Source organism: Lepisosteus platostomus, chromosome 14, assembly GCF_059453375.1.
Source record: "Lepisosteus platostomus isolate fLepPlt1 chromosome 14, fLepPlt1.hap1, whole genome shotgun sequence".
Lineage (NCBI taxonomy): Eukaryota > Metazoa > Chordata > Actinopteri > Semionotiformes > Lepisosteidae > Lepisosteus > Lepisosteus platostomus.
This window is the reverse complement of record NC_142624.1, coordinates 19,094,842-19,113,897: the sequence shown is the minus strand read 5'-3', so window position 1 is coordinate 19,113,897 and position 19,056 is coordinate 19,094,842. Positions and strand designations below refer to the sequence as shown.

At 37.3% G+C, this 19,056-nt stretch overlaps 1 protein-coding gene across 19 annotated transcripts in view; it reads left to right on the top strand.

Annotated features, from left to right (window-relative positions):
- The first annotated feature begins 3,131 nt into the window (after positions 1 to 3,131).
- Positions 3,132 to 19,056, top strand: part of LOC148648940 (poly(rC)-binding protein 3) — a 90,075-nt gene continuing 74,150 nt past the window's right edge. For 9 of the 19 annotated variants that reach the window (XR_015926566.1, XM_088607360.1, XM_088607348.1 and 6 more), the window contains exon 1: positions 3,133 to 3,408. The gene's annotated coding sequence lies outside the window, so the exon portion shown is untranslated. Of the gene's footprint in view, positions 3,409 to 19,056 lie in introns of all 19 variants that reach the window. The other 10 variants (XR_015926568.1, XR_015926569.1, XM_088607365.1 and 7 more) reach the window with 3 other exon arrangements.

The window sequence follows — 19,056 nt, the reverse complement described above, 5'->3', positions numbered from 1 at the left end:
ATAACTATAACTGTAATATATTATTTTAAATATATCTTTAAAGTGCTCCATTAAGAGAATGATATTCAGCACCAATGAGATTTGTACAATATTCTGTTTTGTATTCCATTTAAAATCACAAATTCATTTTATTGTTCATCTTTATCCAATAAACTGTTTTGATTTGTGCTGTTTTTTTTAATCAGCTTAATACCTGTTGTTGGATCATTTTATAAACATTTGATATATTTTCAAATAAATATCATATTGTCTATATATACAAATAATATTTTATAGAAGTATTTCTATTAATCTATTTACAGTATATATATTTATTTTTCCATTAAAGAAACTTTAAATTCTTACAACATATTTTACAAATGTTTTCTGAAATGTTTATATTAATTAATAACTTTTAGAAGCAGCTACTGTATATGATCATGGACGTTTTTAAAAGATTTTGTAAATGTTTCTGCATTAACCCAGCCTGCTGAAGTAATTTTTTTCTAGTAAATCTAAAAACATATGAGTAGCACCATCGTCAAATCTACAGTCAAACAGTACCAGTTTCACATGATATCTTCATATATTTTGGCTGTGAATAACATTTTTTCTCTTCCTGCACTGTTGCAGGCTCTTTCTGACATTTAAGTCATACCTATTAAATATTTTATAAGGTGGTAAGCATGTACAGTCTCTCAGCTGGCATAGAACAGCTAGCCTTCTGCCATCAGATTAGAACAGCAGTTTGAATTCTGACCTGAAAATTGTTATGATATCTTGCATATGTTGTATTTTTGTAAACACTATACAGTACATCCTTAAAAAAAATTTAATCCCATCCATTTTGAAATCTACCATCAAAAGGAATGCTGCTTACCTACTGTATATAGTGTGTAAGGTATATCATTTTTCATTCTTTATATCAGTTCACATAGATACACTTCAGTTCACAAAGCTGTCCCTCTAAATTCAGATGTATTATTCCTCATACAGTATCTCTGTTTTCTTGTTTCCAGCTAGTTTAGCATTTTTTGTACATTTCAGAAACCATTTTTAAGTATTTAGAGATACATAAAAGTCACAGTCTACAGTAACACTTTTAGGGCTGTGAAGGCACTGGGTATAGAATTTTGCAACCTCACTTCAACTAAAACAATGAAAAAAAATAGTCTCAGTCGCACTGATAATCTTTCACAAAGTATTGCTGTGGAATATAAATTCTATATTATTGTAGTGTGCTACAAAGCAGCTTCAAAGTTAACTTTGGACTTTACCTTGTACTGTTCCTACCCTCTCCTCTTTGTATTCCTTTCGTAAAATGTGTACCTATGGCTGCCCTCAGTTTTTGGTGGACTAGTAGGTGACACTCTTACACATGGACAGAGTTTCTGGACCAGTGCCTCAGTACTGGAGGGAACACAGTGCTGTGCTGTGGACTGTGGGAGGATACCAGAACATCTGGCAGAATCAAAATTAAATCATACATTTTCATTCAAGGATTTTATATGGGCAATGGTCAATGCCCGATGTCCTGTTTATCTCTGATTAATATGTGATATTTCTTCATTTGGAACAAGACTCATTGGATGATATTACTGTAGTGCGAAATGGGTTCTAAACTGAAGTGTAATTAGTTTTGTCATGAGGAATGTCCCATGATTGTACAGTCCAGTTTAGGAGAGAGGGTTCTTGTACGTTATGATTCTCTATGATGTTTGTATTGAGGTTGGTCGTTACTTAGCAGATTCTCAAGTCTCCATGGATTCATTTTTTCTCCAGCTGGATGAGTAGTCTAACTGACATTTCCTTGCAGTGTCCATGAATTTTTTATGGATTTTTCCTGTCCAGATCAGAAAATAAGATAAATTAATGTCTGCTTTATGAAATAAAAAGCTTATGAAAAGCTGTCAAGTCTGTGAATTTTTTTAAACATACACAATGTCTTCATAAGGATATGAACATTATCTGGCTATGCGTAAAACTTCTTTTTTTCAGAGCTGGAGATCTGTAACAAAATAGAATACTTTGCAGTCTGTACTGTTTGCATAGTCCACGTAAACATGCTTTACTTAAACACATGGGCTGATTTAAAGCTTCTGGGTAACAAAAGAAATGGTTATTTAGGTATTGTTTAATGGTCTTCATGCTCAGCTTTATATATGTCCCAGGTTTAAATATAATTGCAAATTAATGGGTAGCCCAACCCCCATTAAGTATAAGAACTTTAGGCCATGAGAATATTTAATAAATATAGAGTAAGATTTTAAACTGTTATATACTCATAAATGGTTAACGTTTTCAGTGAAATATATTAATAACTTCCAGAGAATTATCTCATTTGTACGATCTCAATCTATTCTTATAATTATTTTCTATAACAATCTATATCCAGAACATCAAGTTGGTGTTGGGACTTTCATTTTTAATATTTTCAGTAGCAGATGATCAATGGTTATTTCTCATACTGAGAGCTACAGTAGATAAGGTTATTGATCTTCCAAGTATGAAATGATGATAATGATAACTCAACTCTGTCTGTGCGTCCTGAAGTAATTTTATCCTTTATATATTTAAATTCCAGATAGTTTGTCATTATCAGACTCAATTATAGTGTCAGGATAGCAGATATTGTATCGTGTCTAGTATAAAATCAGTCAGAAATGTTATTTAATATAAATATATGGATGATGATGTTGATTATGAAAGCACAATAAGATATATTCATGGTTTCCCTTTTAACCAGACCAAAATAAAGTGTGTTTGTTCAGATCACTGACTGCTAAAAACCCTTTATACATCTTTATTAACCTTTTTCAGGCAGTATTTCATCAGTTCTACGTCAAAGCATGCAGAGCACTATTATCACTAGTTATTGCACACGGTTAAGTGCTTCTGAATCTAATTACTCTAATGTCTGTAACAGTCTTAAATCACACTTATTGGTTAAGTGCAGCACAGCATGCCTCTCCTTCAGAAAGGAAGCTACACGCTGCCCCATGAGTAATTATTCCGATTGGATCTAAAGCAATTGCACTTATTGGCTGGGCCAGGGCACTGACAACCTCTTCGCTGATTTGCTACCAGAGGCAGTGTTTGGCTGCCTCCCATTGGCCCCCTTGTGAGAGTAGGAGGAGAGTCTTTCCTTTCCTCTCAGTTCTGGACTGCCTGTGTGAGCTCTTTCTTTCCCATTATTTGAATGACTGCAGGTATTGGTGTCTGCCTGTGAGAGTGAAAGAGAGAGAGAAAGAGGAGAGAGGCATCTCATCTCCCCCCTCAGGCTTTCCCTGTCTCCCTGTTCCCCGTCAATCCTTCCTCCCTCCCGGACCAACCCATCTCAAACTGGACCAAACTGAACCTCCCCGGACCCTCCACCCACAATCCTTAGGACCCTCCTTATGTGTTCATTCTGCCTTATCTGCTGATCAGGTAAGACTTCTAAATCTGCCTGCACCACTAAAAGGAAATAAAACTGCACTGAAGACACTGTAGCACTGATTCTTTCCTATTTCCATTACAAAAAGCTGCTCTCTTTCCATGGGAGAAAAGGAGCTCCTACAAGCTGGTCCCTCACAGGGGTGCTAGCAGTAAAAGTGAGGAATTCAAAAGAGGTCATGTTTTCTTTGCCACTCAGTTAAGAAAAGAGTGAAATATGTATTTTTAAGAACAACATTTGGTTTTAATGGGAGCAATTGGTTTGAATTAAAAAAATATATATATTTCTTTTGATCTTGTCCACCATGGTAGTGAATGGAGGGTACTGTATTTTATTTGTATTGTTACAGTATTTGCACACAAGTCTTGAAAATACAGTTGAAAATGTTATCAGCCTGTACCTGATGTTCTTAAGTGCATTGAAACAAAATGCATGTGTCAGCACCAAAGTAATTATTACAGTGTGTTTACATTAGCTCGTTGAACAAATTATTTTTTTAAAAAATCAATACTTTTTAAATTAATTTTATTATATCATTATCTGAAGAAAATCTTTTCTTTATGGAAAACCATCTGTGGAATGTAGAGCACATTTACATGACTATGGGGCTTTGTACAGCTAAAGTAATTGTAATCATCATTACAGGTTGTTGATACTGTATCTGTGAATTCACCTTAAAACCTCAAACTTTATTTATTAGAAAAAAAGCTTTTTTTGTTGTTTGGGACTTTTGGGAATCTGACCTTTTTAGTTATGGTTTTCACAGTCTACCTACCATTTTCATCTTCACTTTGCACACACTATATGTGCTTCGGTTTTTACATTAAGAAGCTCTTTCGGTCTTTATTTAAAAGCTATCTATCCATATTGAATATCTCAGTGAGTTCCCTGAGGTGTGCAGGATGTTCTTGTTTTCACTCCAAGCTCCCAATGTACTAAAATAATATATTTTAGGTATAGTTGTTGCTTTTTCTAGGCCTTTTAAAATTCACAATTTAGAGATCACACTTGTTTTAAGGGTAAAAGTGTAACTTTTCTCCCAGTTAAAAAAAAAAATCATTGGACCATTTAAGTAATTTCCAGACTTTAATAAAAAGCCATTTACTGTAAATGTTAAAACAAATTCAATTTTGATGTTCTTCAAAAATTACATATGTTCAGTAATTTACATACTGTGCTTTTTGCAGAAGAAGATAAAGAGCCTGCTGGAATTTATGTTGGGAGAAAATAATTTGTTATATTGGGCCATTTCATAGAGAGGTGTGTTATAATTTGTTGTTCCCTTGTTGATCCTGGAAAAGGAAATGATCTAAAGATAGGAAGTCTCTATAAACACAGTACAGGAAATATTTAGACAGGATTGGCCGTGGTTTCTAGTACTGTTGAAGCCTTATTACTATGTCCTCCTGTCTCTATACTGAGCTTCATCTAGTTAGTGGTTTTCATACCTTTAGACAAGAGCTGAATCAAATGTTTTGAGCATTAGATTAGACCTTGATGTGTTACCCATTTATTGAAAATAACATGTCCAGTACTCTGTGTTGAGTTTCTATTGGGCAGAATGTGAGTTGCTCTTGTTATTAGCAGATGGGCCAAAGTTTTGATTTATTCTGGACTTTTCTTGTTTTCTTGTCAGTGTTAGAACAGCTGATTGGGAGAGTTTATTGCTGCATTTAAAGCACAGGTACTATACTGTAAATTATTTTGATTGGGTTGTGTTGTAGCAAGGTGGCATAGTAGCACGTGGGTAGCATTTTTATGTTGCAGCGCTGGGTCCCTGGGTTCAATTTCTGGAGTGCTATCTGCACGAAGATTGTGTTCTCCACATGTTCGCATGGGTTTCCCTTGTGTGCTACAGTTTCCTCCCACAGTCCAAAGACATTCTGGTGGATTAATTGGCTTCTGGGATAATTGGCCCTTGTGTGAGTGTTTGCATGTTCGTGTCTGTGTGTGCCCTGTGATGGACTGGCTTCCAAGGTGTATCCTGTTTTGTGCCTGTTGCTTGCTTGGATAGGCTCTGGCTCCCCTGCCACCCTATAGTGTATTGAATAAAGTGGTTAGAGAATGGATGGATAGCTGTATAATATGTTGCAGTAAGTATCTTCTAGTTCTAGTTCAATAATTAAGCGAAAATTGTGCATAAATATTGTGGTATTTTCATGAGACAGCTAAACATAATGTGAAAATATGAATGTGTTCCATAATTCCTCTCCAGTATTAGCTGGTGATTCATTTCTTTTAAAAAATGTTAATTGGTAAAGCATGTTTGCAGATATCATTTAAAAGTACTAGTCCTCACCAATCAGCATCACTCTCTGCTGTCAAACAATGACTTAATGGAGCTGTACAGTATGTGTCTTTTAAAACATACAGCATGTCACTTCAATCTAATTGGGGGCAAATGATTACTACTGTACAGTATACCAAAGTAAAAACTGCATGACCAAATCATTGTAAATGTACAGCGTAGCACAGGAGTAGGTAGCTCCAGCACTCAAGAGCTACAGCATTCTGTGGTCTTCATTCCACCTTTGATCTTAGTAATGTAATTGGATTTGTGATTTGGATAAGACAAATCACCATTTTTTTTATTTTTAGATCTTAATCACTTGCTAGTTTTAAACTACTTCTAAAACCAGTGGGCTTAGAATGGAGTGGTCATTCAAGAATCGTACTCCTGTTTTTCTGAGTATATCATTAAATACACTTTACAGACAAGATCAGGAAAATATGTTTATCTGTAATCTTAAGTAAATCATATATCATACAGTACAGTATGTGTATTTACAAGCTTTATTGGAAATCAAAATCCTGTGGCCCTCAAGTGCCATATAAACCCAAAGAAGGCTCCACAGCCCAAATGTTGTGTTTCTTTTCTTCTCTTTTCAGCATGGAATAAACTACTTACCATATTTATCCAAATATAAGCCACACTTTTTTCCAAATTTCAAGGTGGTACATTTGGCCTGCAGCTTTCAGTATATTTGAATACAAGTAAAATAAATTTGAAGCTGATATGGTTGTTGACATATTTCCCAGAGTGCTGAACAGTGTTGAGCTGTTTGTGCATACTGTTCCAGTTGTGTTGTTGTAACTGAGTGACAAAAAACTTTTATATTCATTTTTAGTTATCCAAAGTGAACAGGAGTTCTCAGTATACTTTTGCGTTCAAGAAGGAGGTGATCCTGTGTGCTGAACAGGATGGGAAGCATCAGGCTAAAAGGCAGATTGGTGTGGATTTGTGGTCACTGTCAGGGTAGCGTTCTTTCTGGACCCTATGCAGACGACACAATCCAGGGTAGAGTGAGGAAACACGGGGAAAAAGGCATGCAGGAGACAGGAATTAATACAGGTGGGCGTATCCATGGTGTGCTGATGGACAATCAGGCCAGGTGTGGCTGAGGCAAACAATCCAGAAGAAAGTCCAAGGGGGAATCCAAGCGGAGGCAAAAGTCCAAAACCGGGTGGTCCATCCAAGACAAACAAGATTTAAAACCAAGAACCGGGTCGGAACCAGCAAGAGAATGGGAACTAAAACCTTAACGGGGCCAGGCGCTTCCAGGTCCTGGACTTGCCTGGTACGGAAACCAATGCAGAGCCTGGAATAGCGTCAACGTCTGGCTTTTAAGGGGGAACTGAAAAGGGGCTGGAACAGGGAGCAGGTGCGGGAGATGAATAACAAACAAGGAAGGGCTGGAGCGCCCTTAAGAGGAGGGGTTTACGATTGTGACAGTCACAACAGAAATGACAAAGTTTAAAGCCCTCGAGGCAGCTACTGTACAAAGCTAAATGTTCCATCCAGAAAGTCCCTTAGGTGACACAGCATATCAGTTTGGTTAAATCTCATCTATCCAAAAAATCTTTGTATCCAAACCCCTTCCCCATGTTTCTGCCAGATATGAGTATTATTTGCAGTTTATCTTTTAAACTCCTCAATTTCCTTTGTTTATCAAAAACTAAGACATCTTATTTTCATTTCTCCATTTTCTGTTCAGGAAGATAACTTGTGCTTTGTAAAGTTTATTTTATAAACTTGATAATATCCATCCATACACTTCCTAACCGCGTCTTTCAATACAGGGTTGTAGGGGAGCAGGAGCCTATCGTGGCAAGCAATGGGTGCAAGGCAGGGTACACCCTGGAATGGAAGCCAATCCATCACAGGGCACACACAGACACAAACACAGATGTGCACACCAGGGTCAAATTTTCCAGAAGCCAATTAACCTACCAGTATGTTTTCAGAACTGTGAAAGGAAACTGGAGCACCCAGAAGAAACCCAAGCGAACATGGGGAGAACATACAAACTCCACACAGACATCACTAGGTCTGGAATTAAGTCTACAGTCCCAGCGCTATGAGGCTGCAGTGCTACCCACTGCTCCACTGTGCCACCCAGTAACAGGATTAGTGCCTGATATTTTTACAAGTCTTTCTTTTATATGTGACACTCTCTCAAGGTGCTTTACAATAAATAAGAAAAAAAGCAAATGTACTCTATAAGAAATATGAATCCATAATTTAAAAAATTACATAAAACAGAATTAATAGCTAGTGTATGTATTCCTTGTATGATGGTTGTCCATCAGAGCTGATTGTGAAAAATGTATCTGCTGTTATTACACTGCTGTTTACTGAAGTAAAAACATGAAAAAAAGAAAAGGTCATGATTTCATGAGTATTCAAACTCATCGCTGTGGCAAACATAAATTTTAGTGGACAATATTACCATAGTGAGTTACACAATTAGTTAAGTGGTCTCCATCTGTGTGCAATAATAATGGTTCACATGATTTCAGAATAAATACAGTACATTCATCTCTGTAATGTTCCTCAGTCAGATAGTGACTTTCAAGCAAAGAGTCAACCATGAAACCAAGAAAGGGTTTTTCAGAATAACTCAGGGATAATGTATAAAAGCATATAATGTAACTGGAGAAGGGTATAAAAACATTTCAGACCTTTTATTTATCTTTGAGCAATGGAGAAGTCAATCATTAAGAAGCGAAAGGCACCCAGACACTGCCTAGATCAGGCTGTCTCTCCAGACTGAGCAGCTGGGCAAAGTAGGAAACCTGTAAGTGATGCCAATATGACGCCAACAGTGACTCTGAAAGACTTTGAAATGTTACAGAGTTCAGTGGCAGAGATATTTGCCCATGAGTCAATAATATCCTAGTCACTACATAAAGTGGGTGTGTATGAAAACTGAAAAAAAAAAACCCTCATAGGGATTTTGTGGTCAGACAAGACAAAGTTAGATGCACTACATATGATGCAAACCTAGCATAGTGCAGCACTCAATTGACACCGTCTCTATTATCAGGTGTAGCAATGGCAGCATTATGTATTTGTTCAGCTTCTCATTAGCAGGGACTGGGAAGCTTAAGACTGTTGAGAACATAGATGGAGCACAGTATAGGCAAAGATGAAAACCTGCTTCAGACTCAAAACTGGGGCAAAGATTCACTTTCCAGCAAGACAATGAAACAAAGCAACATTGCCAATGCTACATTGGAGGGGCTTAAGATAAAGAAAATTAAAACCCTTGAGTGGCCCCGTCAAGTCAAAGCTCTGACTTGAATTCTGTTGAGAATCTGTGTAAAGATGTGAAAAACGCTGTCCATAAGCCATCCCAAATCTACCCTCAGAACCGAGCAAACTAACTTGCCAGGATAATTGGCAAAAATTTAATCAAGCTTACGTTTTTTGGGGTAGTGGCTGTATTTGCTGCCAAGGGTGATTCCACCAGTGAGCTATGAATATTTATAAAATCTATACACTTCAATTTTTTCTATAAAGGTTTTGGTGGCAAATAAATTAACTTTCTCTTGTAAGTCTTCAATTGAAGTATTTAGGTTTTAAATAAAATATTGTATTTAAATACGTGTTTATGCACTATTTTGTAATTTTATAAAATGGGACATCATAGGACAAACATGAATACTTTTACAGTATACGGCTCTGTAACTGTGAATTCTGTTTTTTATAAGGAATGTTTTCTCACACAGGGAACAATTGTATTGCTTTAACTAGAGTGTTGTTCTTTCCTTTAATTTTATTGGGATCTTTTTTAATTAGCTGGATGTCATTTGTCACAGACTTTGTTGTCTTGAATATGGATTGTGAAAAAAGTGATCTTTCTCAGTATGGCTTTAAGTGAGCAAACAGAAGAAAGCTTTGCTGAATGCATTCAAAAGCTTTACATTTTCAGTGAGCATCATTATTGAATGTTTTCATCAATTCAGAGATAATTGTCCAACTATTTCCGAAGCTGTTACTTATAACACAAGTTTGATTATAGGCCCTCCTTTGCCATCCTTTTACTCTCTTTTGCTGGTGGTTTTATGCAGAAAGCAGGCATTCAATGTGTTAACTTATCTTCTTTCCCATTATCCCAATTTAAAAGGGAGCAGTTCTTACCAGTTTTGATTCATGTGGTGCTTTATATAATAGGAGATGCAAAGCAAGCTCACATGACATTTTACCTTCCCTGCCTGGGAGAATGCCTGCTGCCAGCACTACAAGTTTCCATGAAAAAAACTCTGTAAGTCATAGTGAATTTCCCGTAATAGCAAGCACTGTAGTGACATTTATTGAGTTTGAGATTGAATATTCATATATTTCTTGCCTGTTTGATTGGGAATCATGTCTGTTCCACTATGTCTGCACTTGGTAATAACAGAATAACCAGTGTTCAATTTAATGTAACTCCATTTTATAATTTTGGCTCATGCAAAAAAATTGGTACATACAGTAAATCTGATTTTTTTTAATTCTCTTTATAGCTTTCATCCTGAGCAGCTTCCAGTATATGAATCAATAAAGCAGTAGTGTAAAGAATGGGACTGCATTAAGATCTTTGGAGCAGGTTCTAAATTTGCAGCTTCTGAGCTGTTTCTTTATGCATCAGGTTAAATCAGAATGTCATCACAACTTCTAAAAGCACTTATTCATAACCATTCTTTGTAGGGTTTATAGAATGTATAGGCATTATTCCATAGACTTCAATATAGGAGACCTCTATTCTCAATGCTACACTGTCAACTGATATAATTTCCTATCTTAAGTACCTAATTAAACATAATTAGGAAAACTGACATTCTGTTTCCCTCTATTTTCAACTGTTGAGAGACTTGTAACATCTACTGGATCCTTATGAATTGGAGTTGAGGACCATTGTACCATTTGTGAATATACTATATGTAAAAAGTGTGAATTTACAAAAGGCTATAACCGATTTGATACAAACAGCTCTTGGACCACTTTGAGATACTGGAATTCTTTCGATTAAAAAGCATGCAAGTGTTCATTGCACACAGAAGGTGCTCACATACAGCTGACAGCTTAAATGATGATAATTCAAGCATCTTAGAAAAAGCCTTAGCGACTGGATGAGGAACTTTCTCTTTATTCGGATACGTAGTACAAAGCACAGTAGCTCTGTTTGGTAGAGGCATAAGCTAAACATATTGCTGCCTTTCAGTGTTACAGATACAAGAGATGGGCATTGTTCCATCTTTGTGCACTGTGAGTTTTAAAATATATTTTAGGCTTCCATTGTTCAATAAACTGAGAATTAGATATAATAGTCTGGTAAATCTTCCTAACAAATTAATCCTTTGGTAAGATTTCCATCTTTTTTGAAGGATAATGTATTTTATGTTGCATGTAAAGCTTCAACATTAAGGATATTCAGCAGACTTAGAGACTTAGAGAACTAGTGTTTATCCTGCACGTTGCCCCATACCCCATACTACAGTACATTGAACAAGTCAATTTAATGTTTGCATAGCAAAACACATTTGTAAACATTAGCATCTAACTTTTGGAAGCTGGCAGAACATAATCAAATTAAATATTTGCTTCCTCTGTTACAATATGTTTATGCTGTGTCTCCCTAGGCAGATATTTTTAAATATCTATACAAAAATAAAAATACAGTTTAAAGTAAGGATTAATTGAACTTAGTGACGATTTTAAAAATAATGCTGTGCTATCACTAAGATGGTAATTTGTCTTCAAATGCCTTGTGATGCAGATTAATACTTTATACCCACTTAAGTGCTCTAAGCAGCAGGAAGACAGAAACCTGGCAAGTTCATGTTGGTATGTGTGAGTAGAATGATAAGCATATCCAGTTGTGGATGAATTTTCCATACTTCCTGAAAACTGTAACTGCTACATTTGCTGTATAGAGATAAAAACGTAGTCACAGGAAATAAAATCGAGTTCAAAGCATCATTCTGTAAAAAGGCACAATTTGTGGATACATGTCAGTGTAGAGAACAGTAAATAACAAGTGTTATAAGCACCTTCATAAATGTTTTTAGAAATGGTATAATGCTTCTCTAAAACACTCATTTTAATATATTTTATTTTACTGTATATAGCAACTTGAGCTAATGTATATTGATTAATCTAAAATTTAAAATCAAGGTTTGGAGGTTTTCATGAATCATATTCTGAACCTTCAATACCTTTTGGTACACATTACAGGTTTCCTTTAACAGTTTCCAATCCATTTACAGACCCTTTTGGATGTACCTTTTCATTCACATATGTGTTTAGTTAGCATGTTTGCTGATTGTATTCCAGTTTCTAAAGCTTTGGCAACAGCAGTCAGCAATTTCTCAGCAGTATTTTCAAGAGGATATTGACGAGAAAGAAGAAAAATTCCAAACTTTAAAATCCAAATATCAATTTTAGCTTTAGGGATAAGCTTTTAATTTTACTTTGATCTGTTTTAACCTTAGGGAATGAGACTAAATTTAAGGCTAATGGATTACTTTTTCAGTGCCTTTGTGGGTTTGGAATACTTGTATCAGATCTTCACATAGTCTTCTCTGTTAAAAACAAAAAAGATTCAGTCTTCAGCCTGACAGTGTATGACATTCCCTTAAGCTTAAATGTCAGGTTGCCCTTCTTTAAACTGACTGCAGAACAGCAATTTCTTTTCAATAACTTGCTTACCAAAATCGTACACTATATTCTAAACGAGACCTGACTAGTGTATACAACAACGTAAAGCCTAAAAGTGAAAAACATACAGTCTACTGTATACGCGTTACACAGCTTTAATGTAAAGTCCCTTGGCTTAAATTCTATGCTTTGAACTATAAATTGTAGCATTTTGTTTTCCTTTTTAATTGCTTCCCAGCTTTGTCAAGAAGATGCAAAATATGTGTCAATATAAACACATAAATCTTTTCCATAAACAGCCTCTTCTAGCTCAGCGTTTTCAAATTTTTTAGTTTATGATTGTACTACCTGTAAGCAATACTCTGCACTACATTAATTGCAATCGATCAGGTGTCCCCTAGTCATACATTTTATTTCAATCTTTTTAAATTTAATCTGATGTGTCCGCAGTGATTTCTAATCCTCCTAAAATTCATAAAATGATGAGTAAGCATACTAATTATACTAGAATATAGATCATTGATGTACAGTAAAGTACAACCAGACCAGTAGTGTCACGATCGCAAACCCCTCCTCTTAAGGACGCTCCAGCCCTTCTTTCTTCTGTACTCATCCCCTGCATCTGCCTCCTATTCCTACCCCTCGTCCTATAAAGGCCAGGCGTTCCTGCCAATCTGGGCTCGGTTTTGGAAGATGGACGTCTGGAAGCCCGCCTATCCGTGAGTCCAGGAGAGACTCGACGGCACAGGCTTCATCACGGCGTCCAGACCTTCTGAGTCCAGGATTAGGGAGCGTCTGGTCCCATTACCCCCTTTTATTCCTCCGACCTTCACCCAGATCCTGCTCCGGCTTTTAACTATGTTTGTCTGTCAGGATGGATTACCCGGTCTTGGACTTTTGCTACACTCATGGATTTGCCCCGAACTCCCTTGGACTGTCTGCCTCGGCCACACCTCCCCCGAATACCAGTGCGCCATTGGCCACGCCCCCTGTTTTCCTTCCAGCCCCCTTGCATGCTTTTTTCCCCGTGTTTTCCTCACTCTTCCCCGGATTGTGTTGTCTGCACATTTCATCCTGAAAGAATGCGTTCGTTACAAGTAGTCCTAGTACAAATCCCTGCAGTATACTGTAGCACAATTTGAGTATTCACTCTTTTTATCTGTACCATGTGATCTCCTGTTTAGTTCTTAAAATTGCTTTCTTTACCTTACATGTAGTAGAAGTCCAATTTATTGTACTATACTAACTCGGTTTCGTTTTCTATGATCCATTTTATGGATTGGTGCTATGCTAATGATTCTTCAGTTCTTGAGTACTACCTCTGTCTTAAGGGACTTTTGGAAGAGTAGCGTCAATGGTTTCTGGAGTGTCTGAGGAGAAAATGCATCCCTCATTCTCCAGCCACATCACACATTCCATATGAACATGGATAAAATTGCTTCTGCTGATGTCTGCTATAGAAAACTTTGAAATATCTGATTGGCTGTTATTTGAAATATGAAAATCCAGCCATTTCCTTTTGTAGGTTTAAGATCTTATGTTTTTCTAAAATTAAGTAAATTGTTTATACTTTATAACAGTGTATGTTTAGTGTAGTTTGCTTCAAAAGAGGAGAAGGCATGTTCATGCTTTTTAGTTAGGAATCTGATTAAAATACATACTGCACATACTGCAATCCCATTGGTAGACTTGGTAATTAGTGCCTGAGAGGTTTCACTCCATATCAACAAACAGCCTATCAGAAATGGAAATCTGTTCGTTTCACCCCAATATTCAGGTTTTTGCTCTAAAAGTAAACAGGACAAGTACCGTATTCAATTTACTGTAGCATGTGTTCTCCCACACAATATCAGATTTGATCCCCAAGTTTATTTCTTCTGTCACATTTTAGAGAGGAGGGAAACAGTGTTGTCTATTTAATTGATGAGAAGCTTCAGAAGAATGGTAGAAAAGGAGCTTTCTCCTCCTCAAGCAGAATTGGATTTGATATTTAAAACTAGGGCATGCCTTTGAATTTTCAAAAAGCCTTTTGTAGGATTAAGACTTTAAAGACTTGAAATCATCAAAGTGTTTTAATGTCACACTATAACAAGGTGGCATGAACACCTGCAATATGTAGGCAAGTCAATTTTTTTTGTCATATTTACTCTGCAATTTTGTTCCTTGAGTTTAATCACATACAGTAGGTTGCTAAATGAAACAGAAATGTCCTTTTCAAAACTGATTTATACACACTTTTTTCAGTTTGTCTACTATGTGATACAGTTATCCAAGCTTCTGTTTTTCAGTGTTTTTCTGTACAGCATGCAAATCTCTTGTGGGAAGGTCAAGATGTTTATAAATAGGATTGCACAGAGCATCCATTATTAAAGCTACAAAGTGTTGCTAGTTTGTGATATTAGTTGGAAGGATTCTATATTGATCTGAACAACATTTAGCTGTATTACATTCAGAGCCAAACTGAACATTTATAAAAGATAATTTCAGTTTCCAACATTGGAAAATCAGATTGGGAACAGTGATGATTAGCAAGTTGTATAATATGACTTATAAAGCTATTGGCCACAAGCTTAATTAAAAGTCTAATTTTTTATTAGTTCATTTGAAGTGAATGTACTGTTTCTTCTGGGCCAGGATACTGCTTCGAATCAATCTGAGTGTTAAAATGTAAATATGTAGGACAGTAAACCGTGCATAAGAGTTAATTACAGTGAGTTTTGCTTATTGTTAAAAAAATGGTATTCTATTTATTGGGCCCCTTTGGGATATGTAACAAACAGTTCTTTCCGGACCCTATGCAGATGACACAATCTGAAGAAGTGAGGAAACACTGGGCAAAAAGTCATGCAGGAATACGGGGATGAAAACAGGGGGGCGTGTCCATGCAGTGCTGGTGATCCGGGGAGGTGTGGCCGAGGCAAACAATCCTAGAAGAAGTCCAAAGCGAAATCCAAAAACACGAGCATAAGTCCCTGGCTGGGTGATCCATCCAAAACAAGAGATTAAAAACAGGTGCTGGGTCGGAACCAGCGAGGGGGAACAGGAACAGGAGCAGAGAGTTAAAAGCATAACGGAGCCAGGCGCAACCAGGTCCCGGGCTCGCACGATGCGGAAATCAGATGCAGAGCCTCAATTGGCGACTGCGCCTGGCTTTTAAAGGGGGACAGGAAGGAGGCTGGACCAAGGGACAGGTGTGGTGAATAAGGCAAACGAGGAAGAGCTGGAGCGCCCTTAAGAGGAGGAGGAGCGATCGTGACAGGATATTTCATCTGTTCCTGTGACTGCAGTGTCAGTTCAGTAGTGGGTACTGAGTCCCTTAGTCATGGTATACAAGGGAGTGGAAACTAAAGTACTGCTATTTGGCTGCTGTGTGGCACCTTGTGTCTGATTATTGCCAATAGACTACCTTCAAGCTGGAAACTCAAGCACTTGGATCTTGAATAAAGAGATTAAATGCCATATTACTGGATTTCTATATTGCTACAACCCTGACCAGCAACTGTAAGTGTTGCAGTAGTTGACTAGATAAATGCTCCACATGTAAATACCCTGTTATAGGGTCCCAGCCTCCTGTGGGCTATAACCCCAATAAACCTGCCGCTATAAATAGTGGAGATTTGTGAAACAGGAGCTCAGGTTGGACCAACTACTGTGAAAACTGTCCCAGCCCTAACTTGGTCAGGACCTGTTCTTGCCTTGCCAGATTCCCTTGTAAACCTAACCTTAAATGACAGAAGAGTAGCACTGTGCTACTTCCTTATAACCTAATCTACTGTATGTTGGAAAGTAATAATCTTTTCCCTTTTTAACCAAAAGGAAAGCAACCCACTTTTCCCTTAATATCTATAGGAAAAATAAGATATTTTCCCTGATCTAACCATAACATTAAACTAGCCTGACTCCATGAGTAGGCGATTAAATGCCTTCTTCAGTGTTTTAATCTTTTAATGGAGAGAAATGACTGGACACAGCTGCAGCAGAACTTACTCTCTCTGCCTTCTGCAAAGGCCCATATTTTTTTGTCTCTCTGAGTGGTCTCTAAGCCGCACATTTGCAGAGCAAAACATTTCAAACAGTTCAGACACAGCTGCTCTGTTAGTCCATCTTACTGAAAGCAGATACTCAATGTACGGTAAGTCTTAGGAGGACATGGAAATAAAAATGCTACAGGATAAGTAGAAATTATGAGATTGTCTGCACTCCCATGAAGACTGGTGTCCATCATATTCTGCAGTTTTACTTTGGTGTATTATGTGAGGACATACTGATATTTTGTAAATTTCAATTCAAGTTTAGTGAAGTGTGGTAATAAAATAAAGTTCAAGAAAAAATCAAAGATTTAGAAATGGAACTGAGGTGGAATTTTAGTGAATAGAATGATCAATTTGATATTGTTGCCACTGAACAGATTGACACTACATGAGTACCTCAATGTTCCTTTTCAAATTCCACTAGTGAGTACTCAGTGTGAAGAAAATGTCTTAATTGTGTTATCTCACAGTAGTCTTACGGAGTTTGGCTAAGATACATTTTGAATAGAGGAAGAACAGAGAAATTTAAGAAGCATTCTGGAGAATTGATTGATACTGATCTATGAATACAGTAAATCTTCTGTTTACAAAGAAGTGGTCTACAGGTATCTCTGAAGTCAATGCCAACACAAATGAACTGGGCATTTGGCTGGGAAAAAGGAATGTCCTTGTTGCAAGAGGAGGAAAGGGGGGATTGATGGGCTACTCCTGGCAGTTTTACAGATTAGAACAGATCACAGCCATTTGTTACAGACAGGAAGAAGAAAATTGTCATTAGGGACATATTTCAGGACTTTGTGCCTTGTGACTGGTCTAGATCAATCATCTGAAAGATGACTAATCAATCAGGAACCTGCAGGGTTTGATCACTGGAACAATACAGTTGGACATCAACATACCTGAATAACTGAGAAGTAGCCACTATGCATTTGTGACTCTCCCTTACAAGCAGTCATCCTTGTGCACAGACTTCGTCCTAGTTCAACTCAGAGCTAACCTGGATGTCCAACTGAAGAGGACTGTCAATGCGAGGCTATGGTAGTACTCTCTTTCTCTAGAATTTTAAGCCACACCAGGACTGGATTGGCATTGAGCCTGTAGAGAATGGATTGGACAATGCTGTAACAACCCCATCAACTGTTCCCTTATCCTTCTTTGCAGGAGATATACATCCATAGTGAATAAGTATTTTGATATCAATTTAATAAATCTAAGTAATAGTATTTACTTATAAGAATTGGAATGCCGACTATGTTTAATGAGACAGATTAACAAGTTTTGTATAACCGATGGTATACTGAATGTATAATCCTTCTTTTCATACTGTACTGTATATCTTCTCTATTGCTTAATAACCCTGATGTAACGAACTGCTATTTTTATACAGGCAGACTTACTTTGAATGCTTTTATGTACACGTTTTAAGTATTAATAAATGTTTTCCATGTATTTTGAACTCGTGTGCAGACTACTTGTTATTCTGTCGATTGATTCCTAACAGCCAATTAATAAATTGTGTCAGTAAACTCACACTCCAACAGACTATACCTAAGCCATGATTTCTAAAAGTGAAAGCCAAATGGTGAATGTGCTCAGGCTACAGCATAAGTGTATGAAAGGATAGACGATTTTTTACAACACAATGAAACATGTATTCCCCATTTTATTCCATTTGTTAGGTCAACAGGCTTGTTTATGTTATATTTTGTGTAAAGAGTGTAGTGATTCATATTCGTTCAGGGACGCCAAATATGTAATGTTAGTGGCTCTCTGAAGGCACCAGTTCTGTAGGGTTTGGGCATTTACTGAGACAATTATTAATTGTAGCAGTAAATCACAAAGTTGATTCTTTTGATGGCTTTAGAGTCCAACCATGCGACATAACTCAAACAACGCACACACACAGGTACTAATACACGAGGATACATTTATTAATACATAGAATATGCCTTAAACTAACAGATCTTATCGAGAGGGTTATCAGAATACAAAAGATATATATTCAATCAGTTACGAAGTGTTACATATATCAAGAGGACATACGTTCAGTATATCATTCATTAAGACCGTTTCATAAATGAACTTGGTTATAACTTCTACATTAGATACTCGAAACAAGTACATAACTCTTAGGAATTAAATTGATATCAACTGGTTGGGATAACAATTGAATTCTTGAGCTGTAATGCATTGAAGTTGAATACTCATCCAATCTTTGGGGATTCAGATCTCCTGCGGGCACAAAGAAACAGTTGCAGGCTGTTGCTGTCCAATCCGCGCTCTCTGGCTCGGTGCCAGGCTGTGCTGTGCGGCTCGCGACGGTGCGTTGCTGATGCTCACTGACCGGCTAGTTAGTGTTGGCTTTAACTAGCAAAGTTTGTGCACAGGAGAAAAGATGACTGTGGGTCCCAGCAAGTCAGGAAGAGGACCGGTTCGTTCCTAATGAAGAGCTAGTTCTGAATAGTGATTCAGCTGTCCACAGTTCCGACCTGTTCACGAGGCCTGCTGCTGGTTACTCTCTGGCAACCTCCACTCTAGACTCTTAGAACAAAGGAAAGTTCTGGCACTCGGACACACTGGCCGTTCCGTGGTTGTCCGGGCTGAGTCTCAGGATGGTCACGAGGCGCGCTGCGAGGATGTCCTGCCCTTGGGAGCCTTCTGCTCCTGGGCCGTCCTGCCCTGGAATT